Below are 19,939 nucleotides of genomic sequence, written 5' to 3'. Positions count from 1 at the left end.
TGGGGACAAATTAATTTCTATGGTTTTATTTTACTTCTCATTATCCTGCTCTGATTTTGTTAGCAATAAATTCAATTAATATCTCTAATTTGAGTCTGTTTTGCCCACAATGGTTTTTGGTGAGTGATCTCTCYGTGTCTTTATCTCAACTCATGTACCTTCRTTACATTTTCTCKCCCCTGAATGGCTGCAGAGGAATCACAGCATGGATTTGGTGGGTGCCTGGCATCCAGCCAGGGTCAGCCTTCCACAGGCAGGCTCCTCAAGGCTTGGGYACATCCCTGCAGTGCTGGAGCCCTGGTTTGTGCCTGCAGAAAGCTGGTGTGGCCACGGAGGACCAGCCCAACCAGCCCCCACGGGATTACGTGAGCACTTATGCAACAATTTTGTGGGGGAAGCAGGGACATCCTGGGTGAAGTCTGGGCTCTGTGGAAGCTGACAGGAACTCTGCAAGTGCTGGCTGTGAAACAAGACTTTCTCCCTCCACCCTGATGTGCTCAGAGAGGCTGTGGCTGCTGACACCAGCAGGAAGCAAGGTGGTTTGCTCAGCCAGCAAAAGGAAAGGCTGGAAGTAACCAAGCGTTTCAGGTGGGCTATTGGAAAYCAGGCTGGGATTGCTAAACAGATGGTGTCACACCAAGCTTCAGCACCACCACTCCCTGCAATGAGTGTTTTCAAAGAAAAACGTGAGGATGGRGAGAAAAATATGTTAGAGTGTGACAGAATCCTACTGTGCTACGGAAGGGGCAGTGGGAGGAAGGGAGATGTGCAATGAATCTATCTACATAGCAAAGTGAAGGCTGTGCCAGCCAGCTCTGGAGGCAGCAATGAAGATGTACCAGCATGGGCTTTTAACACACTGCTCACCAGCAAAATGCAAGTTCTCATCATTCTGCTCTGTCCTGAAGCCTCTGTGGGCTCACCTTGGTGTCCTTGCAGCTCTGGTGGGAGCTCGAGGTTCGTGGCCAAGCTACTCTACATCCCAGCAGGAAAGGTGCTGCATGGAGCACTGGCAAAAAGCTGCCAAGAGGAGCTGGGCTCTCTAAATGTAGACACAAATCATCCTGTGAGCTCACAGCTAATAAGTGAAAGTGCCAGGAGCATGATTTGGCTTCTGCCTTATCTGCCCACTTACCAAGGCTGAAGCTGATAAATGCATCTATTGCATTACCCAGAGCTAGACTCCATTCTTCAAATGGTCCCACCTGTTAAAGCCTTAATTGCTTTAACTATGAAATTGGCACCAGAGAGATGAGGAGTGAAGAAGAATCATATTGTTCATGCTAAAAGAGCAAATGTAGCATTAGAGAGCGAGGTTGGTGCTGTAAACACCTTTTATGCTCTCCCACACTGAATGACACATCTTCTAGGGACACAGAGTTGCTTGGAGGTATTCCAAGATAATTTCATTATCATTTACATTCAAATGTTTTAATTTGAAGTCACAGACCAAAGCTCACTGACATAGGTATTTGACATTTCAAATTTCCTTCTCAACTTAAAAAATAACTCTTCACCATTCTGGATGATGATGGATTATGCTTTTACTCCAGATTATTAGAAAAAAAWTCCTAAAAACCCATGGAGAGTTTGTCTCCAATACAATGAATTCCCTACTGACACTAAACTGGCAGTGCAAWGTAACTGATATGTACATTTCACACTTAGATTAACATGCCTTAAAACAACCAGGTTAAAGGACTCAGAATAAGCATGAATGTCTAAAATAGCTGCTGATATTTCCTTTTACTTCCTATAAGGCTTGACTTTTTAATAATCAGCCATCTCTCCCATGCATTTTCATGTGCTTCAGTGAGTTGGACACAATCCAGGCATTGACTGACTGCACTTTGCAGCACTTGCTAAGTTTCTATTTCTTCTAAAGGCAAAAGAAACTCAAGAAAGAGAAACTTCTTGTGATAGTGCCTGAAAAAGATATTACATCACTGTGCCTGAAAATAACTAATATGAGSCTGTTTGTCATGGGTTTGTTTCCCCTTTCTGAATGAGTGTCATTAATGAGATGTGTCAGTGCAGCCAGTAGAGAACCTCTCTGAAGTTATATATCCATACATATATTTAACCTGTATTTAGGGCTTAATCTATATCAGTATGTAATTCCAGTTCAACTCAATCCTGTTATTTGGGWATGGGATGCCACTGGACTGATTTGTTGTCAGTGAACTTTGAAGCTCATCCCACAGCATGGTGTTTTAAGAGCAAGAAATCAGAGCAGTGTTTGCCAAGTCRCAAAATTAAAATCTCATTTTCTAGGCTTCTCTAAACACTTTACTGCCTATCACAGTCAGAAATCCTGCACTGTGTCAGATGCTCCTGAGCTGGCATTTTCCAGGGTACAGCATGCTGGAAGATGCCAGACACTCCAGGGCAGAGAGGACAGAAACTTCTCTTTGGAGCTCTTGGCTCCCTTCACAAGGCCTGCCCTGATATCTCRTGTGAGGTTTTGCTTCCCTGTTGTCATGGTCTGAGGACAGGGCATCTCCTTCATGCTTTTCATTCTTTTGGTTTGGGTGTTGGCACTGTCATCAAGAAGGTTCGAGGCAGATATGATCATTTTCATATCACTAGGATATAGTTTTCAAGAGAGGAATCTGTCGTATGGTGGGAGAGCGAAGGACACACACTGCCTTTTTCAAGATGAAAAACTTCTGTTAATATGACTAAGAATYAGTCACATACCTGGGACAGGATTCTGTATTAGACTTAAAATTCATGTGAAGGGAACATCCATAGTTTTGGCAGGGGTTGGGTATTCAGTGCATTTTTCAGGGATGAAACTCAGAAGAACAGAGGAGGTCAGTTTAACCTTGTGGTTGTGGTTATGAATGAGCAAGGAAGTTTAAATTACACTGGAGGACAGCTCCTTTAGTCACAGGAGCCCGTAGTGCACTCTAGATCCTTCACAAGTAAATATGAGCACTTTGTGTYTTTTCAGCAATAAGCAAAATGCAAAGACACAATGATGAGGTTGTTCTGATTTAGCTTTGCTGATGGTGAAGTTCCTTAYTGTCTGCTCATGATTACAGCTATGGAGCAGTCTATAAACAGAACAGCCAGGCATTTTTCACAAGTGTAATACAGCAGGCTTTTAGCACAGCTCTCTCCTGCTTCCCCATCATTTTAAATGACAAGCATCAAGCACAAGAGAAAAAGCTAATTACATTTGTGTTTAATCCATCTGAGYGCTCATTGGAGATCTGATGGATTGTTTCACACGTCTGGCTGAATTCGGGAAGAGAAGTGGTTTCCTTCACAAGCCTTCACTGATACATCATGCACAGGATTGCTTGGACATCGATCTCTGCAATTTTTCCTGCGAATTTCTCTATTTCAGATGTGTGAACACTGATGGCTGAGATTCCCTGCTGCACTGCTCCTGGTTCACCTTGGCTTCAGATACACTTCTGATTATTCCTGCTGCTTTAAAACCCGTCTCTTGCCCCACAGCCGACACCGCAGCTCTGTCTCACRAAATGATGTTCAGAGGAATCCCCAGATGTGGTTTAGAGCTGCCCTCTGCCACTCACGTGCCCTGGTGCTTTGCTGGCTGATGCTGGGTGACTGTACGTGCTTGCTCAGCGACACTGGGTCATCCAGACCTCCCGGGGCTCCTCAGCTAMATTTTTCTAAATTGTTCCAGGAGCCTTTGACTGACTCACTGAAGCCCTATTAACTGAATAATAGGACATTTCCYACTGCTTTACCTGGCATCTGCTTTCATTAAGTAATAATGAAGTTTTCCTTAGTAACTTAATCAGAAGTAAAAAAAAGCCTGAAGTAGTAATGCTCCTACTGATTTATGCCACCAGTTGTAAGAAAGATCAGACTTTTAGTCTTTATTAGCCAGGTGATTAAGTACAAAATTACCTTCTGGGAGTGAGAGCAGATGTCCAAGATACATTTACCAAAACTTAAGTAGAAAACACACTTGTGTTTCAAATGGCACCTCATATTATAGGTGGAAATTTACCAAAATGTGTAACTTACAACACTGAAATGACAGGGCCACCTTTTAATAAATAATGTGCAAAAAAAGGYCTTTTGTGAAGAGAAACAGCACTTCAGGCATGCTCTTATTATTGCTTAAACCTAAAGTCAACCAAAAGGGAAAACTCGCTGCCAACTGTGACAGACTGCAGCACTGCACTAACAGGAAGGCTATTTTAGTTCTGAATTGGGAACTGGATTACTTATTCAAACAGTAGTTTTCAAAACTTCAAGACTATGTTCTTGTTCCCTTTGCAGCATGTTTCCAACTGTATCCCATTCACTGCACAGTTTCAAAGGATTGTACCTTTGCTATATATACACACACAGCACCCTGGCTTCTGAAATTTGTTTCCCCCAATTTCTGGCTGGTTTGAACAACCATGACTTGTTTCCCATGCATCTGTTTTATTAACATCCCAGCAGATGACAGCAGGCAGCTTGGACATGGCTTCACATCAGCCTTCAGAACAACTGCCAGGAAAAGGACAGTATTTCTGCTACAGGTGGGTACACTTACCATGGATGTTACCATGGATGCTACTGCACCACAGACACCTTTGGAGATTATCATGAGCTTTGGGTTTCTTTCCTGGGTTTGCTGAAGTCACGGGGAGTAATGCTACTAATTTCCTAATGAGMGCTGTTATCTTATATTACCAGCACAGACATCCCTCCTTCTGTGGAGGAGGAAAGTATTCTACTGCTGAAAATAATCCTTTGATCAATGGATCTCTGTTTATTAAAAGAAAAATTATGATAGGATATAAATTAATCAATACAGAGATAATTTAGATGATGCTTTAGAAGGCAAATATTAAAGGTGCTTTTGCCATCTGAGCTGCAGTTGGGAGCAGGATGAGGTGTGAGGATAGTGAGACAGAATCTTCTTTGAACCTCTTGGATGGCAAGGGCAGCCAGACAGTTCTTCCCAGCTTCTGGAGAGCTGTAGGTGCTTTTTTTTCATAGGGAGGATATCTTCCCTCACACCAGGAGAAACATCATGCCCTTGACGAGGCACAGAAAAAATTCCACTCATGTTTCACAACATACTCCACTGAAGGCTGCTGCCACGTGCATTTCAGCATCTCTAGAATAATGGGCACTGAAACTGGGCAGTTTTGGAATGATGGAAATTGCCTATTTGAGTGGTTCATGGCTGAAGATCCAAAGCCCTCCTTGGTCTCTCACTGCCCTGCCCTGTGAGGATAATCCTTGAGGGAAAGTTCTGCAGCACTTAAATGAAACTTGACTTGCACATTACTTGTTCAGACAAGCTCCGAGTACAAATGACTCATCATTTCCCTACTTTGTTTTGCCTGTTAGGCAGCCATCAGCATTTACATCACAATTGATCATAAAAGAGTAGAACCGATGCAGCAGTTCCAACCTCGCCCCTTGTGAGTTACTACAGGAAATTTGCAGTCCTCCCCCAAATTCTCCACCTTAATGTCCTCGCTTTGAATATTCAAGGAGAAAATATTTTGAGAGSTCCACATTTCTAGACATTTCTTGCCTGTGACTTTTTCTCTGTTCTGTGGTATTCTTGAGCTTACCAGTCCTTACTTTCAGTTTTGGGGGAATAACAAAAGTGATGATGTGCTGTGATGGGCAGACTAGCACCAAAAAGAGTTTATAAAACTTAAACCAATGCAGACAGAAACCTCAATGCACAAGCACAAATGTTCTTTCATGCTCGTTCAACATGACCCAAGAGCTCCAACTCCAGCATCATTCTGCAGCCAAGTGGCACYGTGATACAAAGATGGCACAGAGGATTGAGATGTCAAATTAGCTCTAATTGCAGCAGTTTACCAAGGTCAGCTGTGTAACCCTGGCTGCATTTCACCTTGTTTTTCTCCTGTCTGCTAGAACCATCCTGTTCCATGAACTGCAGCCAAGGCACAACGAGACCACAGAAAGGCTGAGACATGAGAGCCTGCCCTGGGTTTGGCAGTGCCAGAGCTGGCTCCAAACGCTCTGCCCTCTTGGTGAGCACTGACTGCTGCTGCTCTCCTCTTCTTTTGGGAAGGGAAGATTCACTGGTGAACATAATCTACACAATTTGGATGCGCAGTCAGTTTGGARTGGCAGGAGGCAGGGAATGAGGGACTGATTTGCAACCCGCAGACACGAGGAGCCCTGTATGCATTTCATACTGTGCATTACAAATGGTCTGACTGCAGCCCTCTTTGCAGAAATCCTGCCTCATTTCTTTGCCTCCCCATGTTTCTCAATACATTTTAAAACAAGTTGTTGTACGTTGAAGGTTTTTCATTTAATGTCTCAGAAGGAAAAAAGAAAGGCTCGTTCCTGCTTTACAATCACAAGGGCTCCAAGCGTGATTTGCTTCAAAGGTTTCACTTGAGAGATCCTGTGTTAAGAGAACTACAGGTGCCAGGATTTTAATGCATGTACTGTACAGGACTGAAGTGCTGGTTATCCTGTGCAGATGCTCCTCAGCCTCCCCCTGTCACACAATACACATGCATTAGTGATATCTGGATGGATAAATACGTGCACACCCACACCACTAGAGCACCGCACTTGATTTTTCTGAAAGCACTCAATTTGTCAAGAAACCCAGAAGAAGCTGACAGAAAGTGCCAGCATCTTGCCACAAACAGCAGCTCAGGAGGGAAAGAGAAACTCCGGTCACGAGTGAGAAATCCCAGCAGCGGCCTCGCTTTCTGTCGATGATGAGTCGGTGCCTTAAGAATATCCCTGTGCAGGGGAGGCAYGAGAGAAAGATTAAAAGGGACAGAAAGCATCAGACCTGAAAGGAAAAAAGCAGAAATCACGGAAACTGGAGATGTCTGGAAATCATGTGATTTATTGATAGTGTTGAACAAAGCCAGGTCTGGAGCAGGGTGTATCGGACAAGTCCCTGTTAGGGATGGTGTCACAGCCCATGTCTTTGTTAAACTGTGGCTTAGGGCACCTTGCTTGGAGGCAGCTGTCTCAGCAGGCTGCTGCAGCCTTAGGACTGTCCATCCCCACCTCYTTCCTGCCTTCCATCTCACCTGCAGCCACATCCCTCTCTCCCAGTGGCAGGTTGGGAGGGCATCCCTTGGGCAAACTCACTACCATCCCTCTCCAGCGCTGCAGCAAAATGTTACAGAGCTACTGAACAAATCAGAGGTGCAAGTGAAACACGAGGAGCCTGTCCTTGACTTCAGGGACTGGGAGAAGTAAAATACTATACGGTTACAAGTGACTTTGGATTTCTGTGCATTTGCTACTGTAATTCTAATTAAACAAAACAAGCTAAGTAAATGTGCAAAAAAAAGGCACTTCACTCATCTTCCGTCACAAACGATCACAGGCTGTACTGAATGACTTTTGGATAAAAGCCACTAAAGAAAAGGAAAAAAAAATTGTGTGTGGGCAACACTGTAATATTCCATCTTTGGGTTTACTTCCTCTTTTTTTTTTTTTTTTTTTTCTCTGAACAGCAAAAATTTAGCTTTTTCTTTAAATAATCCTTCTTGCTGTTGGGACAAGTCCCTTTTAAGGCCAGCTTTTTGCTCAGAGGGAATGTTGACTGCACTTATAAACACCCACTTCCTAGGGTTTACAATAGTAACAGTAACATAACCTGAACTATAGCTTCAGCAACATGCAGCAAACACATTCAGGCTAAGGCTGGCCTACCAGCTTTTTCAGAAATGCTTCAGAAGYGTTGGCAATGTCATTGGATTTTTATTTGCTATCCTCAAAAAATCACGTCTTTGAAAACCTCCCATCTTTCTCCTTTCTTCTCTGAAAGTGCAACCCTGTGGTTCTTCCAGCTCCTAAATACAGAGAGAGGGTTTTTGGATGGGGCAGTAAACACTGAGGCATGAARATGCTGCCCTCTTCATAACTCAGGAATTTTAGGTGGGTGCAAACTGTGATCATGAGGAAGATTTCCAAGAACTACACTGAGAACCAGATTTCACCATATGTGTATTCTRCCCAAAATATCCACTTTATCTCCAGGGAAGGTTGCAAAAAAAGCCTAATGACTTTTCAGCTGCTAGACTGTCATCCCCAGTGCAACTCACTGAAACCTGGTTAATTAGCTTTGTACTTTGCAAAAAGATCTGGTGTAACAGGGTAAAAATAATTTTCCACTATGCAATGCAGTTAAACTAAAGACCAATAAGATCAGACATCAGAAGAACTGCAACCTCCAGAAGCAGCAGTGACTTCCAGACATACCCTGGACTTACATGGCATCAGCAGTGAGCCAGGGAATGATASTGGTGCTTGATCTGGCCTCACTGGTTACTGCAGATATCTCAGCCTTTCCTGTCCTGCAGGTTTGGAATTGCTGCCTGGTATTTAAGCTGTGATTGTGCCACTTCTCAGTATCTCACACCGTGATCCCCCTTTGCCTGGAGCGGGATGTGTAATTCCAGCGCTGCACCAGCTGAGCAGATCCCAAGGGACTGATGCTGAACTTGTTCATGTGGCCATAAATTAGGAGCAACTCCGCTGCTGGTGGTGACACCGAAACACACAAGCCTGGACTCGGGTTCTTCATACCTATTGCATGGTTTGGTTTCTAAGTGGATGGCTGGGAGGCTAAATGTAAAATGATCCACCCCCACCCTCCTGAAGGAAAAAAAAAAAAAAAAAAAAGACATTAAAAAACCAAAACAAAACCCTAACACATGGAAACACATCAAAAATGTGTAGGGATGGGGGGGGGGGAGGGGGAATCCTTGCTGAAAACAAAACAATCTTGTGCCAAATGAGTTGTCATGGCTTTACTATAACATTCCCACAAAGAGGAACAGAATTTTCTTTATTGTGAAATCTTCGTTGTGATCTTGCTGCTCCTGGGAAAAGTCATATGTCAGAATAGAACAGTGTTTCCAAATATGACTAGTCTGAACAGATAAACAATGAATGTCAACACAGCACTCAAGGAAGTATCTATCTGTGGTTAAATCCCTTTCTGAGAGAGTTTATATTCCCGTTCTGGCATTATTACACATAATGAACCTTTATAGAAGTGCTTGCCTTTGTACATCAGACCCTATTAAACTCCAGTTGGAGTTCCTGGAGTCTCAGTTACGGACAGCCAAAGCMCCAGCTGTGTCTGAGAACATCCTGCAGCGTTATTTGCTGAGGTCAGAACTTTATATTACATTTTCTCGAGACTCTGTGGTGCATAATACTTGGGCAAAATTAATAGTGCTGTTCATTTAGGTTTTTTAACTGACTAAAAATCTGATGAATTTTCAGGTTTAGTCTCTTGTACCTCCCAAATTTGGAGGGGGAGAAGAGTCATACTCCCATTTTGGTTGTTCTGGGRCAAGGAGTAAGCGGCAAAGTTCAGAGACCACGAGAAAGCAGAAAGAAAGAAAGATTCCAGTCCTGGGCCCTCTCTCATTACAAACACTGGGAACAAGTTCATCGTGTCCTTTAATAGAGGTGAAAACAAAATGCCTTGTCAGGAGGAGGTCCTYGAGCAGCACACCATTGTAACAATCCTCCTCCTGGGGCTGCTGCATCCAGGAGCACTCTCATCAACATGCCCAGCAGTTTTAGGGAGCAGGTTTTTCTACCTCTGGCCACCCTCCATTTCACTCAGGTCTACTTTGACCCCAAATCACAGCTGTGTTTCTGCTCTTTGGATGTCTGAACTTCCACTTTTTTCCGCAGAGCAATGTTACTTTGCTAAAGGAATACATCTCTCTGCTGCCAGTAAGTCTAAAACTTAGGGGTCAGGACAACCCATAGGCAATAAATTTGGCAATCCCACTTCCTTGGGTTATATTCATATTTACATAGGCTGTGTCAGTAAAGAACTCTCCCTTCTGATCAGCATTCAAAGCCTTCCAAGACTCAGATCCTCTCCTCTGCCTTCCAACTTCTCTTAAATAAGGACAACAATGACTTTCGGTTCTCTGCAGGTTTTCCCCTCAGGGCCAAGAAGCTCCTCAGGAGACACAGCATTTCAGTAACTTCCATTCAAACGTGATTTTCACATGGAGAGGGGGGAATAGGCTGGCCTTTAATTTCATGAATCTGCAAAACAGGGATGTTATGGGGCACACAAAGATCCGACACACTCAGAACATGTATTCTGGACAGCAGCTTTCTTTTGTGGTCCCACAACACAGCAGAAGTTTGAATCCAAGAGAACACATTAAATCACACTGTCCTTGTTGTTAGGGGAGAACTGAAGGGAGTTTGGCCACTGGAATGGTTTTGTTTTTCGTAACACTGCTAAACACAAAGAAACCCAGGAGCTTGGCAGCCTATTCCACCATGTAAATCCATGTCTTTCTAAATTACCACAAAGTTCACTTGAGGCGAAAATCCTCCATGAAAATTTGGCTTCTAAAATTCCTCCTAACCAGTACTCAAATCCTTTTTTCAGCATTATTCATCATAGGTGAAGGAAAAAGTGGAGTACCACTAGCCTTTGAGAACAGCATAGAAGTTTCCGGGACTAATAATGAGACCAAAGCAGTGATAACTGAGAGCAGCTGAAACATCCATCAGCAGCCAAGTCACACCCCGAGGGTGGCTGTCACAGCCAGCAGGAACTGGGGGGCAGAAGGGATCACGAACCTTCTGTAAAGCACTGCAGATTGGCCACTCAGCAACAGGTARGGCTCACTCTCACATCTTTAGCCAGCTAATCTGGCTCTAAGTAAACAGAGGKGACATTAAAAGGGTTTTTGCAATTCCTAATCCCACATCTCATAAATCCATTCTGCAGTAACCAGGACTAACGCTGCCACGGTACTTTGCAGTTCCCTGGGCTTACAGAGCTGACAAAAGACACTGGCACGTTTGTTTACTTTCACATTAATTCATTTTTGCCTTATGCGTTGCTGCAACTACCAAGTTCTGGTACTTCTGGCTGTACTGCCATAATTTTAATGTCTTTTATGTGGATGTTTTGTATATAACTGCAGTTATCCACTCACCTCATTGCTCCATGGAAGTGTACAAGACACTCTGCTGTGAAATCCATGAAACAGAGAAGGCACACTCAAGGAAAGGAACAGCAGCTCCTGGTACAGGAAAATTTACCTACCTSCCTAATGATTCAGTCCAGGTCCCTTCAGAACTCTGCACTCTAAATAAAAATAAGCTTTAAAGTACATGTTTTCACCGTAATGAACACATTCATACTGTAAACGTGCCCCCTGCAATTTATTTCTCTTTTGGCATTAGTGTGCAAGTATTTCAGAAGACGCTGCTTTCTTGTAGCTGAAAAGAACTGGAGATTCACCAGATTAGTGATTCTGCAAGTGTCTTTAGATGGGAGAATTAACACCTACAGCAGGCAACATGATTGACTTGCATCACAGCACCACTACCTTTCAGGAGCTTGACAGACACTAATTTTGGAAAGGTGTTTTGCATGGAAGACTGGCATTCAGAGCACATGGAAAATTAAATACGTGCGGGTGTTACTTAGCAACCTGCGGAACGAGACTTTCGGAGCAGATAGAAAAATCACCAACTTCAAAGGATAAAGTTTGGTAACGTGGAGGAACAGCAACTGCTCTTCAGAGCTTCAAACTAAAACTCGCTGCTGTACACAGAGACAGCCAGTCAGAGGCATGGCCTCCTAAAACAATTCAGCATTTTCTGTCAGCTACAACTAGGAACTGTAAAGCCACACAGCAGGAGAAAAATGTCAGGATTAAACTAGATCCTCAAGGCTTCCCAGAGTTTTGGTTAACTGCTTTTATGAGTAGTAGCTGGCTCGTCAGGGACAGGACGGATTCAGAAATTGCAGGGCTTTCCAAGCCAAGGACCACTTCAGCTAAACACCTCTTTAACAGAGCTTTGTTTTGCAAGTACCCACAACCAAGGTCTWGGTTTTCAGTTTATTGTACAAACCAGCAGATGACAGAACAGACAACTCCACAGGCAGACAGGCTCTGTGTATGCTGTAGCACTGCACACAAGCACTTCTATGCTACAGGATTTGTGCTACAAGCCTCTGTGAAAGGCTCAGAGATTTCTGATAAAGGACCCAGGGCTGTTCTCCTTGCCTGAAACATCACTTCAGGATGCCAGGGGGATATTTAGAGTAAAAACGCACAAGCACACCACCATCATTCAAGTCAGACACCAAAGCACATTGTGAAGAGGGTACTTCTGGTGAGGAGTCCCAGGTGTGTTTATGCCTTTGGAAAACGSTCACTCATGCTGAGGAAAAGAAAATGTGCCTGCTGGAAGGTCTCCAAAAGGCTGCTCTAAAACCCTCAACACCTTCCTTCTGCCCTGATCTTCCATAGGTAACTCTTCAGGGAATTCCTTTGTGCTGAGCAGAGCTGGGAGAAAGACAGCCAGAGCCAAACAAGTCTCCAAAAGCAGCTATGCAGAAGACTCAAAATCTGCTCAGTTACTCAGGACAGCAACAGGAGTGCAAATTACAGGTTTCCATAGTTTAATCACAAGCCACCTATCCAATGGATGGAGCTCTCCCATTTAGGAATGGCTGTTCACACTTCTGGGCAATTAAAGCAACCCATTCATTACTCTGTTCTATGAAATTCATATTTTGCAGGTTCCTGCCTCAGGTTTTATCTTGATTATTGCCATTTTAGAAACTTAATGACTGCAGGGTTGTTGAGGTTTGTTTTTATTTATTTTAAGAAACCTACAGAACACATTTTTTGCTACCATGTATTGATATGGCAGGATATGCTGCAAGAACATCAAGGTTGGGCTAAATGTGTCCTCTCAATCTTGATTTGCATAGAAAGAACAAACACAGCCAAGAAAACAAAGCTTAGAGTCTACAGAAGTATTTGTCACAGAATAGAGAAATAGTAGGCAGTGTGCTTTCCTAGCAGTTATCTGGAGCCAGAAAGCAAAAATATTGTTCTTCCTGCTATTAAGATTTAAATAGATATTCAAGTCAATTCTAAAAGCAAGTCAAGAGGATGGGAAGAAATAACACTGTGGGAAGATATTACATAAACTGAGATGCAATTGAAAATAGAAAATTAGGAAAGTGCTGCGATCCTCTTCAAGCTACCAGGTCAAACAGATCCAACTGCCACTACAATTTTAGTTCCCATTATTTGCTTGGGCAGGAAAGAGGGGGGCATTTGGGGGAAACGAAGTCTGAATGCCAAACTCCAAGCTTTGCATTTTGAAGGGATATAATGAAGACTTTTAGCAGTCATTTTCTCACCATTTGCTGCCTTAAGTATCRTCCTGTTYCACCATCCCAGGTTGCTCAGAGCCTCATCCCACCTGGCTTTGCACACTTCAGGGAAGGGGCAGCCAAAACTTCTYTKGGCMACCTGTGCCAGGGCTCACCACCCTCAGAGGGTGCTTTGAAGAGASGGACAGCTCTGGCCAAGRAAAAGCCTTGGTCTCACCTTCACCTTCCTGTCYGTGAAACAACATTCACCTTTGTCAGGTCTCACACTTGTGAGCATCACAGCACAGAAACAACATGAAAATACAGCCATGGGGGTTGTTGGGAGGGAAAGCACAAAGAAAATATAAACTGAGCACCTCACTAAGGTTGAACAGGTGGCAAATGTTATGTCACAAGATCAGTTTCTTTCACTGAACTTGAGGGAGGACTTCAGGGTGCAGTTTGCAGCAGTTTAATCCAGAGCAGCAAAGGCACCTTCAGCAGGGGAGAGGAAGCAARAGTCACGCACTTAGGCCAGTTTCACTGAAATCCATACCAAAGGAAAAACAAACTGAAAAGATAAATATGACAGTAGGAAGAGTAACCACTTTTACATGCTTCCATTAGCTATGCTAGACACTGAAAATAAAATAAGAACCTTAAAGTAACAGAGGAAAGTATGTGCGGTTTTTGCCTTTTTGTTTAATTCTAAAGGTGTCCATATACAAAACCAAATAGTAGCATGACAGAAAAATAAGAGGAACCAGAAGTACCTGCCCACAAAGGGGATTTCAACATGGTAAGTTTAACTGAAACACAGTGGGGAAGTGAAAGTGAATAGGAGAGGGCCTTGATTGGGTTGAGYGGCTCTTCCATTCTTTATGGTGTCTGTCATATCCCAGTTGGGGCAGCCGTACCTTACGCTGATCCACATCCTCAAGGGTCAAGCTGAAAAACCATAAACAGAGCAACAAAGCAATGCTGTAAAAGCCTCTGATATTTTAATACTGCTGTAGCTAAAYGAGCCACAAAAACACTGCAGAGAGCAACTTATTACTGCTTTTAGAAACATTGTGCATATGGAGGACTCRGRAGGTTATATGGAATGAARCATCAGTAACTGAGAAGGTGTCAGTTAATTTAAGAAAAAGACTCAGCTATATCAAAGTCCCTACCAATTCTGCAATATCAGAGATGCAGATACCAACAGACTGGYGCTGAGRAAAGCAGSATCAAGCAAAGGATGAATACTTGCTCAGCTTTAACAAGAAGTTTTCAAAGCTATCYACACARTCCAGAGTTATTTCAACAGGGAGTGATTATTTGTGCYAACYATTGGCTGTTGGCAATCATCTGTACATTTTTACTTAAGGCACAAATGCTTAAGTGAATGTGTATTTTTGGAGAATGGTCAGGCTGACATAAGTATTGAGGAGCTGTCTACATGAGACATTGTAATGAACAGCTTTATAGTCCCTGGGTCCTAAAAGACTTGGTGCAAACCTAAGTTTGATGCAGCAAACAAGAAAAGACACACAGTTCTTTGCATGAGAAGTTTTATTTGTTTTAACAAAATACAGAATTTTTAACAGGAGCACTCACTGAGGAACCCTTCAGCCTCCTGAGCATTGCCCTTGCAGAGGAAGGGTTCTGGGTGCCTGCTGATCTAAAATCACCTATGCATAGACCAGACAAGCTCAGCCAAACTATACATTGCTTCACGCTGGGCAGCCATCAGAACTCTCCTGATTTCCATGGGGAAATGGCACAGAGCTCAGCAGTGAAGGGTTAACAGCACAGACATGTGATACACAAGCTTCCCCATTTACTGCTGCRACTGCAGACCAGGTCTGGAAGGACAACAGTCCCCTGCTATTCCAGGCCCAATGTTCTCAAACTGAAACTGCCCTTTGTCTCACTCTGTGGCTAGATACAAGTGAAGCACATTAGGTTTGGTGCCACTGAATGACAAGAGATCCAGCTGGAATCAGCACTCGAGGCATTATCTTATTCCTCCCCAATTATTTCTAGGCACTTTCTGCATATGTCATGCTATACACAGCACACTTAAAAAAAAAAAAGTCAGACCTATAAATAGCTCCCCAGTACTCCCTTCTCCTAGAAGAGCTCCATAACTGTACAGCACACACATACATAGCTTTCCATCTGAAGATTTAAAAATAAAAAAAAAAACAGTGAAGCACCATTACCAAGGGAAACTAATGGTTACTCTAGCAGCAGTCATTGCCTTCTGCACGACATCTACTCACGCTCAGGTGTCTCCACACTTCACTCCCTTAAAAGTTTTATTTTCTTCACTAATTTCAGAACTACCCTGTCTCCAAGCTCTACYTGACACCAGCTAGATCCTTTGTGTGAGAACAGAGTGGGAGGCAGCAACTGGACATCAATAGCATCATCTTCCTCCGAAAAATAAGGGAGGTAACTTGACCCCCCCCCCCAAAAAAAAAGTGTAGATGACCCTCCACTTTGTATTTCCAGGCAGCTGGAAACCCAGCAGACAATGTAGCTGTTGCTTAACAAACACAGAAATCTACATTGTATGCCAGGTTCATGCCCCAAACCTGGAGAGTCTTCACACAGCACTGATAAAAAGCAGCTATGCACATCTCAGTTCACAGCACATCTCCTCCCCTGGCACACCACAGCTGTGCAATCAGCAAAAGTGTCTCAATACCTTCCYTTTGCAGGAGAGGTTAAAGATCCTTCACTGAAAAAAGTGAATTATATTCTTGGCTCAAATTTACAAATAATCTCAAGAGTTTTGACCACTGTAAACCCCAGGACTAGGCTACAGAAAAGGCAGCTGCTTTCCAATCCACAGCATCCAGGTATTTAATCTGATTCCCACTGTGAAGCAGATCCGACAGATATCCAATCCTTTATTTGGGGCCACACCTCAGGCGTTAACTTGTTCTGCACTGTGAACTTGTTCTGCACCCAGGAGAGAAGACATAAATCCAACAAAAAGTCTAGACAGGAGATAGGAGATGTCATCAGAGACCCAGTAGCCAGATGTAGCTGCTGATTGTAAAGACAGAATCTACACTGACTACTGAGCGACTGATGGGCAGCTACAGGTTCTGGGTTGATTGATCCACAGCATTAATCCAACACGACCTGCAGAAACAATTAGGAAAAACAATTAAAATCAGTACATGAAAGAGTTCTGTAGATTAGCCTTCGTAAAGGAAGAATTTTGGTATCGCACAGATTTCTGGTGGACAACAAATACGAAAGTGTGTTGCCAGAACAGTCACCTCAGGTATGCAGTCATCGGCWTTTACATGTAACAAGTACTCACAGTGTTCCTACATCTTTATTCTGAAATAAACTGCTTCATCACCATGTATTACTAAAGACTTGCCCCCCAAAAGCAAATAATAAGAACCACTCACAAATGTGATGGAGAATAATAGCAGAACCAAAGTCACATTAGGTTTCTTCTTAATCCTCCAACAATATTGTACAAAATGCCATGAAAAAAACATGAATTATGCAAGGCTTGCTCTTGCATATGAATTATACAGGCTGCTCTTAGTTTGTCAGAAAGGGCATTCAGTAAATAAAYTGACAGGTATAGAGGTAAGCCTGGAACAGGAAAATGTATCCCACCTTGCAGTGGGAAAAAAGTACAATCCCTGTGTAATTTAGCAGAAAGGAAGGAAGATGCTTCGAATTAGTTTCCATCAGAAATTAGCCCAGCACGTCAAACCCTTGCCTAAAAAAACCTCTCATTCACGATGGTTTGAAACCCTTTCATCCCTGCTGTTAAAGGCAGAAATCCTGGCCCCTCTGCCAGCTCTGGAACTGCCCCAGCACAGTGCAGCACATCTGRGAGAAATCCCAGGGGATACAAGGCTTGGCCTTCCAGCAGTGCCTCAAATGTACTCCAGGTAACTCCTTGAAGTTTTGGAAGTGTTAAGATTTTCATTGCAAAAAATAAAGTCATTACTGGTAAAAACAAACAAAAARTGCCCATCAAGTTAGAACTGTTCATTAAATATTTCAAGTATTTGTTTAAATAAAACATTTATCTGGGAACTGGGAAGACTTTCAACTTCAATGACAGAGTATTTTAACACTGTCATCAGCCTGCCAAGTGTTCTTTTTTTTCCTTTTTCTTTTTAAACACAGAACCATAACCAACTGTAARATTTTATGTATTTTTAATAATTTACCACTAATGTTTGATTCGATTATAGCAATATCAGCAGTGATTCAAGACCAGCTTAACAGAAAGGGAATGAGAGAACAGCTTGCTGTCAGATACTTCTGGAACAGAGTGGTAGTCACTCTGCCCCCATTGTAATAGAATCATGYATGCCCTGCTGAACTTTTCCACAATGGAGTTTCGCAAAGAGCATTTATTAATGATGAACAAACATTATTTGGCCCCCATACAGTACCTGTGCCAGCCTCTGGGGCTTGCACAACAGAGAGGTGTCCCAGGAATAGGGCCGGAGGCACGGGAGCAGCGGCACTGAGGCTGGGAATTGAACACCTCCCTGCTGGAGCACTCTCCTCRGGGATTTGCACAACTCATCCACTGCAACCTGTCCACTTCTCCCTCCTCCTGTGGGCAATAATGTCACCTTTCCCTGGTTTCAATCCTCCTCAAGACAAGCCAGCATAACCCCCAGCAGTATTGCCCCTGTGCTGCAGCCTGGAGCTAAACTATCCCCACCCTCAGAGCAGAACAGTCCAGCTCCCTGTCAGCCAGGGCTTGGCAGTGCTCAGGAGGGACRTGGCCATCCCACAAAGGGACACGGAGCTTCTCCACCACAGGCACTTCAGGCTACTCACAGCAAATATCTCCCCTCTCCTCCGCCACCAAGCAGGTTTGGGAACAAACCAGAGACAGCAATCRCTGTGTCTTCAAGGAGAGGCCAAGAGGCTCACATAGCAGCTTTACAGGACCTTTAATGGTAAAAATGTAATTTTAAAATGAGAAWTTTTTTTTTAGATTTAATGAAAAATTGTTTTATTTGTTACATTATCAACTATTCYATCATTTGTGAGTTTTAGCCAGACCCCTTGCAACTGTAAGAGGAAAAATGAGGCGAGGGGATGAGAAGAACTTCGAACCCATACATCACCCTCTGTTTGGGGCAGGGGACACTGAGGGGCAACTCGTGAGCAGTGTTTTGTGAGGACCCCCAGACTTCTGAGGGTGTGCATTGCACCCAGCTCCATCCCAGCCCTAACCAGGGCAGCAGGGAAAGGTTCAGCCCCTCAGATGACAAAGGTCACTTCAAATTCAGAGCTCTTGCAGGAAGGGAAAGGGAGGAGGTTTGTGAACACCTCAGAGATGCAGGAGCTCTTTGCAAATATGAAACCTGAAGCCTCAAGCTGTGCCATAATCCTGAGCAGTGCCTGGGTTTGGTATTYGTGCAGACAGAAGTCTCACTGCTTCAAGAAAGCAAGAAATACCAAGTTACTGAAAAAAAAGCCACCATCTGTCACCATCTAAATTCACCAGGCAAAGCTTCTGACACTGGTGAACTGTTCTAATATAAAGGTTTATTGCCAAAAAAAGGCAAGATGCGACTGAGTCCATCACCACCTCGCGTTAAAATTAGAAAAAAAACCTGCTGGATGTGTGTTGTGCCTTAAATACAAAGGCAGGTGACTAGAAAACTTGTGAATCACCTCCTAACAGACTCACACCTTACTTGCTGAATCAAGGTATGTTTAATATAATTGAATGATCTTCAAGWGCATCAATCAGGGCAGGAAACATAACAGATACATAGGCCACAATACTTTTCCTGGATTGGTTTTAAAAGCTTTTTAATCCAAAGGTCTAGCTGTGGAATTGATGGGAAAGGGAACAAATGGGTTCTCATCAAACAGCTCTGCTGTGAGTCACATCGTGGGCTAAGACATTCTAAGGATAGGGATGACACTTGACAAGCATTAGAATCTGTAATGAAAGGGGGGAGGAAGCTATTCAGCACAAATACTTCGGTGGGTGGGGAAGGAAGAAGGGAAATACCAATTACTTGTGTTTGGACAATAGTTCTTCCTGTGAAGCTGCTGAATTTGGTAAAATGTTGTCATCCTGGACAGCACAGCCTCAGGTGTTAAGTGAACTGGCCACAAAGAATTAGATGCCATTTTACAAGTTTGTTTAGAATTCATATTGTGATATTTATAAGTGGGGAAGCTGGATGCTTTTAATAAAAATAAAAGTAATTTTTAAAAAAGTCAATACCTGGATGCTGGCTTCAGTAACTTCCCAAACAAAAGCAAGCCAGCAAGTCCAGAGCTGACAGTTTCACTGAGATTTAATAAAGCCATCACCAGGGACAGCCAAAACACATAATTTAGTGCACTGGCACCACAGTTGAAGAAATATTTCCCCATGCTTAATGCACAACACAATGGAATTTCAGCATTTATGAAGCATGCCAAGAACTTCTAATTACCTAATATGAACTTAGGCAAGGAGCCATTATGTCTTAAGTTCTGAATTCAGTAAAACAGATCAGTGCATTGTTTCAAGCGAGTAGGCACAGAGTTTATAAAGGAAATGCATAACTGTGGAGTTCAGCTATGCATTGCAATGCACARCACTTAAAATGGGAAAGTTAATCGAGGCAGTAACTTTTCTTTTTTAAAGGCCTACGGTAATGACACAGAAGGTGAAACTAACATTAAATACAGGTGTCCAATTAAAACTCATTCTCACACACATGAATTCCTCTGCAGTTACATAATTATGCCAGAGCCAGGATATCTCTAGAGCAAAGTGTGTTTTCAGTGATCCCGGCTCCTGCATACCTCAGACCC

The sequence above is a fragment of the Malurus melanocephalus genome, unplaced genomic scaffold (genome assembly GCF_030028575.1).
Source record: "Malurus melanocephalus ecotype Western Australia unplaced genomic scaffold, MMel_1.1 scaffold_348, whole genome shotgun sequence".
Lineage (NCBI taxonomy): Eukaryota > Metazoa > Chordata > Aves > Passeriformes > Maluridae > Malurus > Malurus melanocephalus.
The sequence above is the reverse complement of the archived record's forward strand: the minus strand, read 5'-3'. Positions refer to the sequence as shown.